At 33.7% G+C, this 20,436-nt stretch overlaps 1 protein-coding gene and 1 long non-coding RNA gene across 3 annotated transcripts in view; one reads left to right on the top strand and one right to left on the bottom strand.

Annotated features, from left to right (window-relative positions):
* LOC133202760 (lipopolysaccharide-induced tumor necrosis factor-alpha factor homolog) overlaps positions 1 to 20,436 on the top strand; it is a 59,716-nt gene that overhangs the window by 7,597 nt on the left and 31,683 nt on the right. The gene's annotated exons all lie outside the window — the stretch shown is intronic.
* Positions 148 to 13,661, bottom strand: LOC133202422 (uncharacterized). Its single transcript, XR_009723248.1, has 4 exons — positions 13,482 to 13,661; positions 1,894 to 2,021; positions 1,684 to 1,787; positions 148 to 1,009 (listed from the first exon to the last, which is right to left on the bottom strand). It is a non-coding gene; the product is annotated as an uncharacterized LOC133202422 (long non-coding RNA).

The following is a 20,436-nucleotide window of genomic DNA, read 5'->3' as shown; positions in this document are numbered from 1 at the left end:
ACAGTGAACCTTCCAACTGATAATTTTCAGAGAAAATATAATTGAAAATCATGATACCATTAGGTGTTCTTTGACAAAAAAAATCAGCATACATTACATGTATCAGGAGTTTTGAAAAAATATCAAACGATGAAAACCCTTGCATTTTTTAAAAGAAAAATCCCCCCCCCCCCCAAAAAAAAGTTTTATGTGGTATTTTCTTCAAAATTTGATTCAGATAAGGTGTGCAAGCATTACCAGGTATCATAAAATTGCACAAAGATCTTTCAATTACTGGATTTCTTAAATTATAGAGAGAATAAGAAAATATAGTTCAAACTATACTGCGCATATCCTTAAGCCATATCATGTTAAAGACATGAAAGTCAAACACAAACTTCAGCAAACAGGAAGTATGTGAGCCAATGCTCACTAGTAATACCCCCGCTCTGATGTGAATATACACTCTCATGAATCCCACAATATGGCATGCCTAGTCAAAGAGAGTGTCAAAATTTCAAGCATCTTTGATGAGTAGTTGCTGAGAAAACTGCGACAAAAAATTGTTACAGACAGACACACAAGGGTAAATGAGTATACCCCCCTACTTCAGAGTGGGGGTATAATTATAACAACTGTCGCTTACTACTGCAAATGATCAATAAAAGATCTCTCATTACAAATTTTACCTGTTATTAATCTACAAAAATTTTCTTGATTAATATCTTTTAAAAAATAATTTTTATATAATTTCACATCTACATTCCTACTGATAAAAAAGCTTCCAGACATTGAAAGTTGCTATTCAAATTCATAATAAAGTTGTTGAATAAAATCTACATATTCCTGGTACTTGACAACAGACAGCTTGAAATGGACAAAGTCTTTTTCACATCCTCTGTTTCTCAAATGCTTTTCCAAATTAAATAAATAACTTTTACTTTATAATATTTACAGAGTACTGTGACTGAATGTCTTGAATTTAAACACTCTTTTTGAAGTGTATCTCTCAAAGGTTGGCAGCCTTGATCTGTTAAAAAAAAAAGAAAAGAAAAATCTCTATTAATCTCTAAAACTTAGAACAATCATAATTGAAAAATTTACTTTGCTATAAAATAATTACAAAATAACTTACGCACATGTATAAAAAACAAATCTCCCTAAATGACACATTTCTTAACCAACATAAAATCTTAAATGAATGGAATCTTTGATAATGATGTTCAACACACTCAGTTGTCAAAGCTGAATTAAGCATCTAAGTTAAAAAAAAAAAAATCAAGGCTTAAATAGTACATGCAGGATCATATGATCCTGTCCACAAGTTTCGATGAACTAAAGTAGATGTTAACATTCAGTTGAAGTTACCCCAACATATGTACGTATTTTTTTAAATCAAGAACACAGTCAATGTCAGCTATTTAACATAGAGAAATAAAATTGTTTATCTAGATGCACCCCCTTTCTTCTCTTATGTAGATTTTCCTTATATACATGTATATGCATACAAGTTATTAATCCTAAATCACTTTTTGACCCGAGAACAGCTGCAAGATAATTTTCAATAGGTTGCTTCCCCTTATGTGCATGTGCTCCTTTTCATGAAGTTTTCTTTAGTTAAATTTCTCAAGATTTTTCAGATTAATTTTTGGTTAACAAATAGTACTGTGTCATACAAAACTCACAACTCCTCTCATATTTTACCTTATCTTCCTTTTGTTAACAAAATCCACTTTTCCAACATCTCTCTCTTCAGTGAGTCTATCATTAAGTCATTAACTTGTCTTGTCTCCAATACAAAAGTTTTCCTACACAACAGGTATATAAAAAAATAACAACCTTCATACATGTAAGTTGATATGAAAATATTAAATGTACATACATTGTAATTTATTGAAAAAAAATAATTCTAACCTGGACAACTTTTAGCTTGGTTGGCATTGTTATCATCTCTGTTGGCATAATGTAATCTGAACTTTCTAATTTACCCTTCTATCAGGTGGCTATAGTTGCTCGACACATACCAATTTTTTATCCATTTCCTGAAAAAAATGAAATTCTAATTTACTATGTGTATTAAAATGTTATTCCTTTTAAAAAGAAACTTACACTAGTGATTCAGGGGACCTAGGTTCAAATCCTGGTTTGGTCCATCCCATATTTATTTGGTGCCATTGATCACCCCTCGACTTGCAGGTAAAAGGCTTGCCAGGGGTAAAAAGAACTTGAGTTGTGTCTTCAAGGGCAAATACAATTTAAGGAGGGAGGAATTTGGCGATCAGACAGGCTTGATCCCCATCGCCAGATCACTCAGTTAATAAACATGCTAAAGCACCTGATTAGTGATACAGAGGGTTGGGTTCAAATCCTGTCCTTGCTTATGCAGCATTTTCCTGTTACACACCTAATGTCAATGGCAGAGAAATTCAAGAACTTTCCTGTCATCAATAGACAAATATTTTGGTGACTAATTGTCTGAGTTCAGCTATATGGTACATGTTAAATTAAACTTTTTACCTCAAAGGCTAAGAACATACAAATTACAGTTTTCTTAGAGACAGTATACTAGGCAATCTGGATACATTTCCTTTGTCTGACATGGAAAAAAACTCCCATATTCATGACAGGTTTTCTTAATTTTTCACTGAAAATAACAGCTTAAAATATGATTTTTTTTTAATCTTGTTTACCTAAAAGTTATGCCCCAATACACCTTATTTGACCAAGTTATAGTCATTAAAGGAATCTATTTCTCAAATTAAAGAAATTGTAGGCTCCTTTCATTTACTAATTCTTGACCTTAAGAAAAAACTGCAACAAATAAGTTTCAAAAATTGACAGAAAAAGCGATGTCGGCCATCCGTATGGAACAGCGTCCAATCATAAAATTATGTATTATCTAAAATATGGTTGAAACGATGTCAGAGACAAACTAATTATTCATTGACAAACATCTAAAAATTATTAGAATATATTTAGGTCATTGATTTGAAATTGGTATATATGATTTTTCAAAGGAGAGTACAATTTGAAAGACAGTACAAAAAGTGGAAAACTACTGTTACTGTTATTTGATAAAAATAAAATTATGACATGATTATATAATAGTGTTGTAATTTGCATGCACTATGCCTAAATAGTAGTCAGGGTTTGACACATGGTGCACGAGCCGGAGGCGAGTGCACTATGTGTCAAACCCTGACTACTATTTAGGCATAGTGCATGCAAAGTACAACACTATTGTTATTATTATGCTGACTGCTGTATAAAAACGACAATATTTTCTCCCTTTCCAATGTTTCATCACCTCTTACATTCATGTTAGTACACCCCTATCATGACGTCACATTGTGCTACATGTACATTATCTTTTTTCTTTAATTTTGAATGATCCATGTACAGATACTTGTAGTTTCAGAGAATTTTAGTTGAGTGAAGGGGAAAAAATTGCACGAAACTATTTTAGAAAATTAATTTGTTTATTTTTTTTTCTTTAAGTGTAAAATATTTGAAACTAAGTTTATATATATTATAATACAGTGCTTTAGACAATGTCATCTGTGGCGTAATCGGTGGCGAGTCAGACTGATGATGTCGGGGTCGTGAGTTCGATCCATGGCGTGGGAGCTGTTGTATTTTTTTCAGAAAAAGAAGCCACGCACTAGCTATTTCGGCATAGTATGTTTACGATATATAATTCCTTAGAACACTATGCGAAAATAGTTGGGTATTGATTATATAGAGACAAACTGACAGGAAGCATAATAATGTGTAATAAATAAAACGCAACATCAGACTGGGCTCTGCAGCTATATACAGGAAGTGTGCATACTGATGATACTCTTAAATTATCGTTTATTGAATTTTAAAAATTTACTCCATTATGGTCTATATGTAAATATCACACACACACTAGCAGTGCATGTGGCTAAATCAAGAAAAAATTGTATGTGCACCACAAATACTTGATAATCATAGGTAATAAGAGATAACAGAGCTCACCTCAACGAATGTTGTCTTTAAGTAAGGCAAAGTCCCACACTAAACTAATAATCTAGTAGTCTGCATCCCTACATGTAACATTTATGCAATTTTAGTCTAATACGGCTTGCAGTTACTTGGGAATGGACTTACCTAAAAAATTTAAACTAGTCACTCATCCAGAAAATGTAAGTCAAATCCACCATCTGAAGCAAGTTTGAGAGTGTTTATCCCATGATGCATCATCATGCAAGTTTGGTCCAGATTGCCCTTATAATTTCTTGGTAATGGACCTGTTAAAAATCTTTAAACCTGGTCACTTATCTGGAAAATGTAGGTCAGATCCAACATCTGAAGCAAGTCCAGTAATGTGCATCCTTAGATGTATCATCCATGCAAGTTTAGTTAACACCAGGCTTATAGTTACTATGAAATGAAATCTGCTCCAAAAACTTTATCCTGGTCACTCATCCGGAAGGAAAATGTAGGTCATATTCAGCATCTGAAGGAAGTCAAGTATAGTGTGCATCCTAAGATGTATCATTTGTACAAGTTTGTTCAACCTAGGGCTTATAGTTACTTGGAAATGAAACCTGCTTAAAAAACTTTAATCTGGTCACTCATCTGGAAAATGTAGGTCAGATCCAGCAATTGAAGCAAGTCCGGTAGTGTGCATCCTTATATGTATTATCCATGCAAGTCTGGTCAATATAGGGCTTATAGTTACTTGGAAATGCTCCTTTTAGCTGAATTTGCAGCATCTGAAATCTTGACTGGTATAATGAAACATACTAGAAGCATCCTTCATGCATCTCTGATTAATATAGGGCATAGAAGTACAGCTGACCTTCTGTTTTTTGAACACGGATATATCTCAAATACCATGGATATGTCGAAGTTATATTTTGAAGTCCCATCTGCTTATTCCTTAAGTATTTTACCCTGAATATCTTAAATCCTTGGTTATCTCAAAGTATTTTCTTTGTCCCTTTGAGTTCGAGATAACGAGGTTTGACTGTACTTGAAAACAAATCTGCTCCAAAAACTTTAACCTGGGATGCGGACGCCTGCACTGACGGTATTACATAAGCTCCCCAACTTCGTTGAGGTGAGCTAAAAATTCAAAATCCATATTCTTGACGTTATCATGAAACTAACTTAATGTCATACTGGGCTGTGCAGCTTGTATATACAATCTATTCACACCTATAATTTTTGTGAAATAGTGTATATTGTTTAATTTTTATATATTTACTAAATCATGGTCTATATTAAAATTATGTTGTAAACATTTGGCAGAGTGGTCAATATCAAGAAAATTATGGCATTTGTCTAAGAACTTTCTGGACAACCCTCATACAAGTACTCGTTTAACTCAAAAATCTTTATTAAGGTCATGAAATACCCAATTTTCATCTAGAATGTCACAATGATCTGCAAAACTCAAAAGGAAAAAAATTGGTGGTACAATTTGGTGAATGAAAATGTATCAAACAAAAATCTAGCATAAAACCCATTATTAAGGTGACCAGAGATATATATATGATCCTTGAAATTTAAAATCTTTATTAAGGTGACCAGGTATTCAGGGTTGTCCATAAGAACTGAAATAGAAAGAGGACATTTTAAAAGTGGAAGGCTGTCTTGGATTCCTCTGCTAGTGAGGGTTGAGGAGGCAATGCAAGAATAACTGGGGGATTATGTCATTACGGGCAGCGAATTTACCTGGCCCCTGAATCTTGAGAACAACCTTGGGTATTCTGCATTTAAGCAACATGATTCCTCACTATTCCTTAACATTGAAGAATAAAACATCCTTAAAAATCAAAAATCTAGCTTACATGCATTAACCCATCATTAAGGGGACCAGAGATATATGCATGATTCTTGAACTTTAAAATCTTTATTAAGGTGACCAGGTATTCAGGTTTGTCCATAAGAACTGAAATAGAAAGGGGACATTTCAAAAGTGGAAGGGTGTCTTGGATTCCTCCTCTAGTGGGGTTTGAGGAAGCAATGCCAGAATGACAGGGGGATTAAGTAATTACAGATGGGGAATTTCCCTGGCCCCCACATCTTGAGTACAACCTTGGATATTCTATATTTAAGCATGTAAAACATTAATCAATTACATTTAAGCAATGATTCCTCACTTTTTCTTAAAACTGATAAATAAACTAATCCTGTAAATCAAAAATCTAGCTTACATGCATGAAACTATCATTAAAGCTGACATGAATTCTTAAAAGCGCAACATCTGCATCAATGTATGACTTGTTTCATACCAACTAGCCGTATTCTGCCATATTTCTTTCAGATACCTTGTCTTATTGTAACAATATATACCCCAATGCCCTCGTTACACTTGAGTGAGTTTTTGGTTTGGCTATCGACGCGTGCACATCTCCGACAGTAAAGTATCTGGGAACACATGAATTGATGAAAACATTTCAAAACCACAGCAGATAAAAACAGTCATAAAGATATTTATAAGTATCGTTTTGAATAATATAAATGCAAGTTTGGAAGAAAAAAACATAGTTGTGCGTGTTTTTTAAAAGCATGCCAATATACAGATATATAGCATAATTAACTTGGAATAATTCACAGTAAAAATTGTACAAACAATTTGCAATTATCTATTGTAAGAATGGAACAAACAACCAGCATATTTGATATGCATGTCCATATGCAAATATAATGGTGCATACCGAGAGAACGCGTCGAACGCTGTAAACTTATTCATACCTGGAAAATAGACCAATGTACCCGTTCGAAGATGTGCACATGCCGAGTGATTTACACCTTGTATTTCATTGAAATATGCATCGCAGAAAAGTAATAAACTCTATAAATACTCAACAGTAAAGACGTTGTCATGTCATCATACAGCCTAGCACTCAAATACACTTAGTCTGTGCTGATCAGATTTTGGTCAGCTAGGGAAAATATCAAAAGTGAGAAGGGGAATTAGTATTTACGCAACTGGATAAAAAATAAGAAATCATTAAAAAAAAGTCTGATTGCAGTTCATGAAGTGAAACTGAAAATTGTCTAGATCTAATAAACATACAAACATTCTTTGTGTGTTATATATTGCATTACAGGCTTCATATATAATTTTTTTATTATGAAACAAGTCCTACATTGATGCAAATGTTGCGCTTTTAAGAATTCATGTCAGCTTTAATGATAGCTTCATGCATGTAAGCCAGATTTTCGTAATTATCTAAAAACTAAACTGAGTAGTTTGGTGTGAGAAAATTATTTAGAATACAACATCAAAGCATCTAACTAAAACACAATTAACAAATATACACACACGTGGGGAGTAGGGGGGGGGGGGAGAGGGGGGGGGAGATACTCCCTTTTTTGAGAGTGTCTTTCAGACACGTAGCATTGTTTTTGAAAGGGGACAGCCGGAAGAAATATTTGACACTTTACTGAAAAATCTTTGACAAGCTAAAAAAATGCTCTGGAAAAATGGGAGGGGGCATCCCCAATCCCCGCGTTCTACAGGCCTGTCTTTAATGGTTAATTTTGTAAGGATTTTTTTTTTAAAGAATGGCTGGTTCTCCCCACTCTCATCCAATGATACTGTATTGAATACTCAAATATTTTTCTTCTGAAAATGATAGTATGAATGGAATCTGTCCTCCCCCTGACTACGGATTTTTTTCAATCCCTTTTTTCCTTTTTCATTTTCCCCCCAAGTATTTCGGCATTTTTCTGAACCCCTCCAAATTTTTAAGTGCCGAAAGTTTTGTTTTTGTTTTTTTGGCTTATCAATCATTTTACTGCCCCCTGCTCCCCATCGCATATACACATTTTGAGAAACAGTGCTACGTGCCTGTTTTATATGTATGTAAAGGAAGCCCATCCAGTTTGAAAATTTTCCCTAGGTAGTATAAAATTTGATACCTATACAATTTCTTGTATTTTAAGAGAATCTGTAAGGATTACTTGAAACCCTACCCGCAAGATTGTGGATAAATACTTTTTTGCATTTTCATACAAGTATACACACACACATTCTCTCTCTCTCTCTCCCTCTCGTGTAAGCATACATGAGTGGTTTCAAGAATCTCCTCACTTTACATTTGGGTACACGGTTAGAACTATTTCAATTACCAATGTTACTTTCATATATACTAGGGATGTCAATTTTATTCGAAACAGCTTAGTCGAATAGTGGGAGGCTTTAGTCGAATGATAGTCGAATATTCGTTGAAATTTAAATTAATTTTTCATGTCATTTTCACTATTTGTCTTTTATAGACTAGTTGTACAATATTTAACCTACGCTATCACCATTATACAACGAATTTCTGATTTGTAAACATTTACGTAGTACAATAAATACTATACATCTACATTTATCCAATGCATTTGATTTCAAAATTAATATAATATTTACTGCACATTTTATCTAAATGCAGGATATCAAAAGCTTGCATTTGTCCTTTCTTGTCATAACGAGACTACCTGTACCCGTTAATTGAAGCCATTTCTACCTGTCGTGTCAGTGACCTTTGACTGGTAAACAATTAAAGCGTGCCTCTTATAAAAACAGAGAGAACTTTTAATTATGAGATTTTGTGCAAATTATCAATACAATCTTAACAAGAGGCCCAGGGGCCACATCGCTCACCTGAGCATTATGGCTAGGAAAAAGCAGAAATCAGTTCAGTCTTGAAAGGTTGAAAAGTTTAAATATAAAAGTGGTTGGGGGGGGGGGGGGGATGAATTGAACAAATTTGAATGTACATTACCTGAGGATGCTTCCAATTAAATATGACCAATCATGGCTTTGCTGTTCTTGAGTAGAAGATTTTTACAGATTTTTCCTATGTATTCCTATGTAAAACTTTGATAACCCATTGTGGCCCCACCCTACCCCCAGGGGTCATGATTTGAACAAACTTGAACCAATATCACCTGAGGATGCTTCCAAATAAATATGACCCATCAAAAGTTTGCTGTTCTCGAGAAGAAGATTTTTGAAGATTTTTCCTATATACTCCTATGTAAAACTTTGATCGTCCATTGTGGCCCAACCCTATCCCCGGGGGTCATGATTTGAACACTACCTGAGGATGCTCCATTGTAAATATGACCAATCATAGCTTTGCTGTTCTTGAGAAGAAGATTTTTGAAGATTTTTCCTATATATTCCTACGTAAAACTTTGATCGTCCATTGTGGCCCCACCCTACCCCCAGGGGTCATGATTTGAACAAACTTGAATCTACACCACCTGATTATGCTTCCAAATAAATATGACCAATCAAAAGTTGGCTGTTCTCGAGAAGATTTTTGAATATTTTTCCTATATACTCCTATTTAAAACTTTGATCATCCATTGTGGCCCCACCCAACCCCCGGGGGTCATGATTTGAACAAATTTGAATCTACACCACCTACAGATGCTTCCAAATAAATATTACTAATCATAGCTTTGCTGTTTTTGAGAAGAAGATTTTTGAAGATTTTTCCTATATACTTTTATGTTAATTAAAACTTTAATCTTCCATTGTGGCCCCACCCTACCCCGGGTCATGATTTGAACAAACTTGAACCAATATCACCTGAGGATGCTTCCATATAAATATGACCAATCATAGCTTTGCTGTTCTTGAGAAGAAGATTTTTGAAGATTTTTCCTATATACACCTAATAGATGTTAAACTTTGATCGTCCATTGTGACCCCACCCTACCCCTGGGGGTCATGATTTGAACAAACTTGAATCTACACCCCCTGAGGATGCTTCCATATAAATATTACCAATCACTGCTTTGCTGTTCTTGAGAAGAAGATTTTTGAAGATTTTTCCTATATATTCCTACGTTAAACTTTGATCGTCCATTGTGGCCCCACCCTAGCCCCGGGGGTCATGATTTGTACAAACTTGAATCTACACCACCTGAGGATGCTTCCATATAAATATGACCAATCATAGCTTTGCTGTTCTTGAGAAGAAGATTTTTGAAGATTTTTCCTCTATATCCCTATGTAAAACTTTGATCGTCCATTGTGGCCCCACCCTACCCCCGGGGGTCATGATTTGAACAAATTTGAGTCTACACTACCTGACAATAATTCCACATGAGTTTCATCTTTCCTGGCCCATTGGTTCTTGAGAAGAAGATTTTTCAATAATGCCATTAATTTTTTGCTATTTCGTAATTATCTCCCCTTGGAGGGGGGCATGGCCCTTCATTTGAACAAACTTGAATCCCCTTCACCCAATGATACTTTGTGCTAAGTTTGATTGAAATTGGCCCAGTAGATCTAGAGAAGAAGATGAAAATGTGAAAAGTTTACGACAACGACAGACAACGGAAAAAGCTCACTTGAGCCTTCGGCTCAGGTGAGCTAAAAAGACTGCATGATATTAATATCCATTTAATTACACTCATAACTGTCCCCCAGTTTACATGTATTTACAATTTTGTAACAGCTGTTTAATATTCTTTATGAATAGTTGCATCACGTCAGATCTTATGGAATTGCAGGTTGAAGCTTTATAATTTGAATCTACAAAACCAAACAATTCTTGAACGTCCTCTCCATTTACAACAATCAGTGGTAAACAATCCTTGATAATCATGTTTGTGATAGCAACATTTTTATTTCCGGCTCTGACATCCCTAATATATACTAATAGTGTAATACATGTACTTACTCAACTTCAATTTAAACCAAAACATGTACTGTAGATTATTTTACATACACATAATTATGTCTGTTCTTGTCGGTAATTGTATCAATCATGCTTGTAATTTGTGATGCCTGAAAGGGCCCCGATTTGAAAATAATCTATGTACAGAAACAAATTGTTCAGTGTTGCTTAAATTTACGATATATTAGTTTTAGTTTTATATCTAAAACAGTTGAAGCCAGTTCATTGTACGTATTTAAATATATTTGATCAAGGAAAATCCGACTTTTTTCCAACGTTTGTTTAAAATATATTGAAGAATGTATTATACATATTCCACCCCCACCCCCTCCTTTTATTTTCTTTAAAAGATGTAAGATCTGTAACAAGAATGTATGTTTATGTATTAAATTTGATGTAATGAAGCCACATTCATGAACTATTAATACATATATCGAAACAGTTATTTTGATTTCTGAAACGTTTTATTTGCGTGACTATTTTGTGTAATCAGGCAAAATACCAGTGTCACTTTCACCTTTGATATTTTCCCTGACCAAAAATACTGATCAACAGGGACCACATGTATTTAAGTGCTAGTGACTATGTGTTTACCGTTGAGTTACAAATGGATTTATTTCTTCCGTGATGCATATTTCATTAAAAAGGAAGTTATTCTCTCGACATGTGCACATCCCTGTACCGATAGCAGTATTTCAGGTAGATTTTAAAGCATTCGATGCCTTTTCTCGGCATGCATGCATGTACATCTGAATTTGTTACACTTGAATGCATAAGTTGCATAGTATGTGCATATACATGTACCGTGTAGCAGGCATAATGCTCAATAGTACAGTGTTATTTGAAAAATGAGGTAGCATGTGGTAGCCTTTTCTTGTTTATTGTTCAAATATATGTGTGAATCAAACATGCACGTGCTATTTTGATTTTAATGCATTGCATCTAAACTATTCAAAATTTAAATACTTCTTTACAGTTTTCAGTAAAATTCCTAGTTTTTCAGATTTATGGTATGTTCCAAAACTGCTTTATCAGAAATGTGTACAGGTCTACATGTTTTTATGTCAGTTCATGGCGTGTTCCAAGACTTTGCTATCAGAGATGTGTACATGTCGACAGCCAGGCTAGAAAATCACTCAAGTGTAACAAAGGCATCAGGGTCATCAGGGTTTATATAGCCGGTAAAATAAGAGAGCGAATCTGAAAGAAATATGGCGGAAAAAGGGAGTACGAGAATGAAATAAGTTGTACCAGGATGAAAATATCGCATATTTAAGAGTTCATGTCAGCTTTAAGGGGACCAGAGATATATGTATGATCCTTGAAATTTAAAATAATTATTGAGGTGACCAGGTATTCAGGGTTATCCATAAGAAATGAAATAGAAATGGGACATTTTAAAAGTAGAAGGGTGTCTTGGATTCCTCTAGCTATGCTAAAGGGGGCTGAGGGGGGAATGCCAGAATAACGGGGATTATGTCATTACAGGTATGAAAATTCTCAGATATTATAAAGTTAAGCAACACATTTCCTTACTACAGGCAACTCCAAATGGCTCAAACTTCGATCTTTCGACATTCTTGATTGCTTGAAATATTAGCCTTGGGTCTAGTAGCCCTTTTCACAAAAAAACTTAAGTTTTTGCGTAAGATTTTAACTTAAGAATTTCTTACGACAAGAACAGATTCGTAGCAGATTGAAGTTAAGATTTTATTTACGACAGACTTCATCCCTAGCAACAACTTCAATATGCTTTATAATCCTTAAATAAGTGGGTGAAAATAAAAATAAAACTTAGTTTTTAACATTTGTCAGCATAACAAACATTATTGACAACAAATATTGAATGCAATCGTTTGTGAAGCAAGGAAGTTTAAAATCTATGTCACAATCAAAAGTCTGACGTAAAAGAAGGTCATAAGCGAAACTTACATCGTAAATATTTTGTAGTGTAATTCACTTAAATTTTTGACAATGATTGTGAAAAAAATATAAAATATTATTGTAAGTTGCTTTACAAAGTTCAATTTAACGTGTATTTTGGTTTTTGCGGTTATATTTTTACAATAAAATCATTTTTAAAATACTTAAGAGAGGGTTGGGGCTCTCGTAAAGTTATGACAGATTTTGCACTTACGACTTTCTTAAGAATTTTTGTAAAAACGATTTTTATCATAAGTTTTCACTTAAGATAAAAATATGTTGTAAGATTTTTTGTGAAAAGATCCACAGATTTTTTCCCTATATAACTTAGCAAATTTTCTCTTGATCTCTTAACTCTCAATCTCTCAAAACCCTCAAAGTTAAAATGCAGACCCGCTGTGCATAATCTATTGTATTTCACCATTGATACCTCAAAGTGGATATGTGTACAGCGTTACATAATTAACAACTTTACCTTCACCTTTAGAATATATTTCTTTACAGTGTAACTAAAAAATCTTTTAGGTGACCAGATTCTGAAATTATATATCATTCTTTCTACATGCAGTAAAACATGCTTATAGCTAACACACTTATAATGAATTGACTCTTAGAGCAAAGTGATTTTTATTCCCTGTGACTTTAAAATATATTGTAAACTTAATGGATATATAAACGAATTACACTTATAATGAAGCAAAATTTTCCATCCCTGGCTCTTTGTTATAAGCATGTTTTACTGTAATTCTTACAAAATTTTGTGATAAAATATCAGGAAAAAGATGACTTTTGGTCACAAAACTCACCTGAATGGAATTGCATGCATAATTTTATTTTAAATTTCTTCAAAACTAAATATTCTAATGGTTAAATTTCATCAAACAAACAGCCCTAGGAATCAACACTTTAAATTACCTCAATTAAACACCAAATCCTCCTTCCATTCTCATAGTTGTACAACACGTCTTCTTCATGTAAGTCCTTTCTTGTTAGCATGTATATGCAACTGTTTTCTTTTACCAAAACTTTTAATTCAATCCACTGATTGGTTTGTTTCATTTTCATTGTTGACATCTGTAGGGAAATAAAAGCTTCATAATTACAGGTATTTTAATCAAACTCAAAAGTACCTCTTTTAACAGATTATTAATCACTCTAAAATCTAAATGTTTTCCTTAACATGTAAATAAGTCATAACAAACACATTTTTAAAATATAAATACACATTTCTTTTTAATCTGTAACCTACTGTAGTAGAAAAGGAATGTATAAAGAAAATAAAAGGTTGGAATCGAACTAAGGACACCTGTTTCACTAGTCAAATGTTCTAACCATTGAACTATCAAGGCTGATTCATATAGTCTAAACTACTATTTTGTTCACTCCTTCAACAGTCTTTGATCTCAAAGACACGTAACAAGTTCACCTATCTGGAATTAATCACAAGCCCCCATCCCCCCCATCACACCTTTGTTTGAATTAAAGGAAGCTTTAAACACTGCTCACTGAAGAGTTCTACATTTAGTATAGGTATCTCTCAATACCTCAAAGTATGCAGGACTGCAATCATGTGTTGTGGGTTTGTGTTCAGTAAGTGTGCAGAGTTATGCCTAGGTCACATTTAAGCTGATGGTCAGGCAAATCAAATTTTTGTCGTATCATCAGCTTAAAAACATGATCAGCCGACAGTAGTATCGAGCGACGTGGAGCAGTCACATTAATTCCTAAGAACACTGGGAATTTTCAAAATTTAGATAATTCTAAGTTGGCCAATAGTCGCCCAATCATCGTTCACTAAGCCACAGTTTGATTTTCACCATCAGCCAACATTTACAAAAACCCAATTCCAATAATGTTGACCCATCGACGACCGACTTTAAGAACTGTCTACCAACGTTTGGATGATGATTGAAGGTTGGTCGACAGACTATTGTACGACTGCTTCAATTGAAGGAATCGACCACCGATGCAGAGAAAATTATAACATGGCCCAACAGACACAAAATTGGTAGGCTGACAAAAAAAGAGGTCAAATTCGGGCAAGACAATGGCAGATGAACAGCTAACTGTTGCCTGAAGAAGTTTTTTTTGCCTCAAAAACTGTCACCCATTGGTCTTTCTTGGAAATGTGACTGGGGTTTTTGAAAACATGTAAACATTAAAACATAGACACTTCGAGGTATTGAGAGTAAATAACAACAGATTATGCATATCAAGACTGCATTTTGACTTGGAGGGATCATGGATTTCTGAATCAAGAGACTGAGAGTTCAAGAGATCAAACGTATATTTGCTTAGTTATATAAGTAAAAATATCTTTGTAGTCACCTTTTCATCACCTGAAAGATTGGAATTTCCCTGTTAATTAACTACCATTTTGCTTTCTTCTTTGTTTCGTTCAAAATTCATTTAATTTTCCCTTTTTTCTCACCATTTTTGCAATGAGGTCAGTTATATTTGTTAAAGGATTTTGTGTCTAATACAAGGAGTAACATAACCACAATTCAGATCATAATAGAATTTGGCATACATATTACATTTAAGGAGGCTGGGGGTCAACAAATTCAGGGTTAGAAACTCCTTAAAACTACAACTCGCAAATAATTGCGAGTACCAAGAAAGTGAACTCGTAATTTTATAAGACTACTCGCAATTTTCATATAAAGTTAAATTCATATAAATTAAATACATGTAACTTAAGGAAAAAGTAACTACTGTACAATACACAAAACACAACTACAGTGTGACTTTTATTTAAATTACTGATTTAAATCAAAGGCATTGTGTTCTGTCATATTATATAATTTTGCTACAATGTCAATGCAAAAAAAATCAACTCGCAAGTTTTTGCGAGTTACTTAATTTTTAACTCGCAATTGGGGAATTCTAACTCACGTTTTGCGAGTTGTATATAGTGAATTTCGAACCTGAAATTAACCACAAATTATAACCACCAGATTTAACTTAATTTTTTAGATATGGTATCTTAAGCTGTGAACTATCATTTGGCAAAGAAAAATTTCAAAAATTTTAGTTTTAAAATTTGATCATTTTCTATATCTTTATATGGAGCTCTTCTTCTAATGGTGATCAATATAGTCTAAAAATGGCCACAACCCCCCAGCCTCTTTAAATCTTCACATTTTGCTGCATGTTTATGACATCATGGTATGAAAATGAAGTCAATATGTTGATGACTTGTGTCAAAACCAGAAGTCTCTGATGAGACTGTAGCTCTGCTGGTTTGTACTTTAACAATTTTTTTTTTAAATAAATAATTTTTAATTAGACAATTTCAATATTATTGTGTGTGTTAATTAATTTCACATGTTATAATGAATATTGGACCATAATCTGTCGTTGTAAGCTGGCAACAAAGAGAAAAGTATAAATTCGAAATGCAAGTCATGTACACAAAACGAAAGTAGGGTCCTGAATAAGTCCCGTGCATCTCGTTATATCCGGAGTCCACTGTACTGGGTTTCTGGTCTTTGTTATGAACTAAATTTTTGTTCTGTAATACAGAGGAATATGAATAGCAAGTTTAGTTCAGGGCTCGACATTAACTTTTTTTCCTACTTGTCCGTTCGGACAAGTGACCAAGACATTTACTTGTCCGAACTTCAACTTCACTTGTCCGAAAATTTTTCAATAAAGATCTAATACTGTGAACTTGAAAACTAAAATAAAGTCCATTACACATGACATGTGCTTTATTGATTCATCATGTTATTGATATTTACAACAAACAGATAAAACGAAATTTTATCTAGGCTTTCTGTCCTGATAACAACATAAATGTCCACAAGTGAACCAAACTTCGTTAAGTTCGTAAGTTCCATACCTTTTCAGTAGTATGCAATTAGTGAACTTCGATCCCGATACAATGTGAATTCAATTAATAGCGATCCCTATCAGGATCGAAGTCCGGTTTTTATGTACAGCTTCCGTCTTGAAACTACCGATTAACTTTCACAGTCATTCTTATTATTATTTAGAGACTCCTTTACATTAAAATGCACTTGTCCAATCGGACAAGTGCCCAGCAATATTAACTTGTCCGTAATTTTTTTTCACTGGTACCGGGCAAGCGGACAAGCGTTAATGTCGAGCCCTGTAGTTATTACAGATCCAACCATATTTTCATTAATTTGGGGGATAAATGACTATTGGGAAAATTAACACATTCAATTGGGAAGAAAGGTACCTCTTTTGAATTAGGAATGGGGCCCTTGAATGGCCCTAATTATAGACAATCGAGAGCCCTAAGGCATCCAGGTGTGGTTCCCCGACAGCTTGGCGAAACGAATTGAATAACTATCCTACTCCCCCCCCCCCTTGGGATCCCTAATTCTAAATGTTATATGCAAAGCCAGCTGTTATAATACTGCTAATTTCTTTTCCAAAACTGGTTGTTTTACCATTACTTTCATCACCATGCCTCAAAGAAAAATCCAAAAAATTTCAAGAGTGAGAAAAATAAAAATTCTTTCCGATGGTCATGAACATACACCTGCCTACCAATACATAGCTATAAACATGTGGTAAGCACTTTTTATGGCTGTAATGTATTACCGAACATTTTCTAATGTAGTAGGTTATCATTACAGAAAAAGTTAAAACCTGCAGTTTTTAACACACTGAAATTGGATTCCACGTAAAAATACTAATTACAGTTTGTGTACACAATGTGGCATGATTATCTCGTGCAGAAAGACGATGGGATTAGTTAGTTACGCTTCATTGCATATGATACCTGTGAAATTGATTTCAAATTAATGACATTGTTACATAATTTAGCTTATAAAAAAGAAATATCACCTCTTTACTTGACTACTGACAACATATTTATTATTTATTTGGCACATTATCAGGTCTGGACGATTTCCAAAAATGGAAGTCAAGAACGATAACTGAAAGTTGCCATAAGTATACATCATATACACGTAAATATTTTCCTGCCCAATCAGAACACAGCATTTTTACACATCCCAAAACATATTTCAAAGGGGTTAAAGTTAAAACTGAATATGTATCCAATATTCCACCATCTGCGCTCACCCAACGGTGATACATGTACTGTTAATATACAGGGGTTTTTCTAGGTCTTTAAATCAAGAGCCTGGGCTTTTCTATTTGGAAAAAATAGCAAAATTTGGTTGTAATTAGCAGCAGGGACCTATATATTGTTAGTATATAGGTCCCTGTTACCAGATTAGAGAAAATATCATATTTAACACTTTTTTTCTAAATGAATTCGAGTTTTTCTTCATTTGCAAGGCATTAATTGATTTATTTTACATTCAGTTAATCAGTTTATGGAGCATGCCTTTTAAATTTTTTTTAGCATCATTCCTGTTACATGTATACATGTTACTGAGTTCGACGGACATTATTCTAACCATACTTGTTTGTTTCGATTGTCTTGTGTGCAGGGGTGTGCAATTACCATCGCCCGACGCCCGGGGCTACCAATTTTAGAGATCGGGCTATCATAAATCTATACTGCGTTAGCCCGTCGGGCTAGTAAACACTGGTAAATCTAAAACGAAAGTATACATATATTTACGGCGACTGAATTGATGTACGAATTAACCTTGTTGTAAAATCATAATCTTTAATTCGTTTTAACCTATATGTTTTGTGTGTTGCTATCGCCAGTCGTTTCAGTGACATAATAATTATAGCAGGGACCTAGTATATAGGTCCCTGATTATCATAGTCGATAAAAATAGGGAGAAAAAAGCGCAAACCATTATTTGTTTTATTTATTTCAACTTAAATGTTTTTTTTAACCTTTTTGTTATACTTATACATGTATTGTTTTCGGTAGTTAATGGGCTAGTGACTGGCAACCTCGGGCTAGTAACTTTGTTACTGCCACTAGCCCGACGGGCTAGTAACTAATTTTTGTAATTGCACACCCCTGCTGTGTGAGTTCTTACGTCCACTGTTCTTGGCAACTTAGCCCATCTTCCCGTTTCTGACCACTCCATATTGACTTCGGTACAAATTATGAGAGCAATGAATTCCTAATAACTTACCATTTTTTTTTGGTTCTCTCCAAATCTTTGCATTTACTTAAGCGCCATATTGAGAACATTAAGAATTTCGAACCCGATCTAAATTCAACGGATTTCTCTAAAATCCATATCTTCTAAGTAATTTTTAATAAAATTTTAAGCTCCTTCAAATTTTCATTAATCATATAAATCACATTTTTCCCATTATTTTGAGTACAACTGGAAGTACATGTTTCTCATTTATTCCTTGTAAATAAAATTTCACATCAAATATTTATCTTTGTTTTACTTTGTGTTGCTGGAATTCAGTTCAACCTGACTATCCCAAGAGCAGACTATTATCCCCTCTTAGGGTAGCAGTACAGTAGAATAGAGGGCCGTAGGAACAGAGAAGTGGTAATGGTGGGGAATGTTGGACACAAGCCCCCCCCCCCCCCCCCCCCCTGAAGAAACACTCAAAAATATCATTTTTGAAACAGAGTAGATCATAATTCATTTGTTTAAAGTAACACTGCTAGACTTTCTTTATTTTATATGTGAAAAATGGCTTCAAGGATGCACCAGAACCCACCAAAATGTATATTCATTTATTAATGATTTTAATTTAAGGATTGCACAGGATTGAGTCCTGGAAAAATCTTGTGGGTGGCATATGCCCCCCCCCCCAAAAAGGTATAAGTAACACAGGCACTTGATTCGATAAAAAAAAATTAACCCATAGTATAATAATATTGCGTTATTACTATACTATGGGTTAAAAAATTTATTACTGAAACAAGTGCCTGTGATAAGTAAGTAGTAATGAAAAATACTAATAAAAGTACTTCATAACACACTAATTGGTACAGTGTGCCCCAAAGAGGCATATAAGTAAGAAGTAAGTACAAGTAAACCCAATTTTATTAATACACCAATTAGCAGAGTTATCATACATGTAAGTACATGTATCATACAACAAAAATATGTATGTATACTTATCTTGAAGCTTTTTGGACATTTAAATCTTCTATTTAGAATTTTATTGATTTTTTTTTTTTAAATTGGGTAGTTGTGGTACACTACCCCCGTTTTATATCCTTTTTCTTTTGCTAATAAATACATTTTATCATTTCATATAAAGACTTCAAAATTATCTTTGGTAGACCCAGGATTTTTTAAAGGGGGGTTCAACAGGCTAATAATGGGGTCTGAGCCAGTGAGGGCCACCTTGTGGCCCCAGTGGGTAAAGGACAAAAGCCCCTTTAAGCTCCCAGGATTTGGGTCCTTTTTAAATCAGTTTTGTGAGTTGTGTTATGTATATTTTATGTATAATAAAAGCAATATCTAACCAAAAAAAAAATGATTATTTCACCTTTACTAAATTTTGGCACACATGAGGGGGAAGGGGTATATAGAAACTGTTTTAAGAACAGTTTTTTACGGTAATAGAAATTTCATATTCATCCAGGATTTTAAATTTAAAATACGAATACTAAGTAATAGATTTACCTCCTAAAATTATGTTTCTGGGGAACATAACAAATTTTATTTTAATGCTTTATAGGCAGTGAAAAGGAATTATACACTTAAAGACCTTGAAGACTCAGATTCATATTTGAGTTGTTATTTATATAATTATGATATATGCTGATAAAACAGATTATGACATAATATTAAAAAATAATATTTATACCTAAAAATTATCAAATGTAGTACCTTAGAAAATTACATGAATTAATAGCCAAATTATTGTTACTACAAAATAACATATCTTTATTTATAATATCTAAAATTATAGACAGAAACTGTTTACATCATTGAAAACTTCAGAATAGAGTAAAAACCTCTGCAATACCTTAAATTCTTGA

Source organism: Saccostrea echinata, unplaced genomic scaffold (genome assembly GCF_033153115.1).
Source record: "Saccostrea echinata isolate AGI-Se365-2 ecotype Australia unplaced genomic scaffold, CSIRO_AGI_Sech_v1 ptg000047l, whole genome shotgun sequence".
Taxonomy (NCBI): domain Eukaryota; kingdom Metazoa; phylum Mollusca; class Bivalvia; order Ostreida; family Ostreidae; genus Saccostrea; species Saccostrea echinata.
This window is presented reverse-complemented; position numbering and strand designations above follow the sequence as displayed.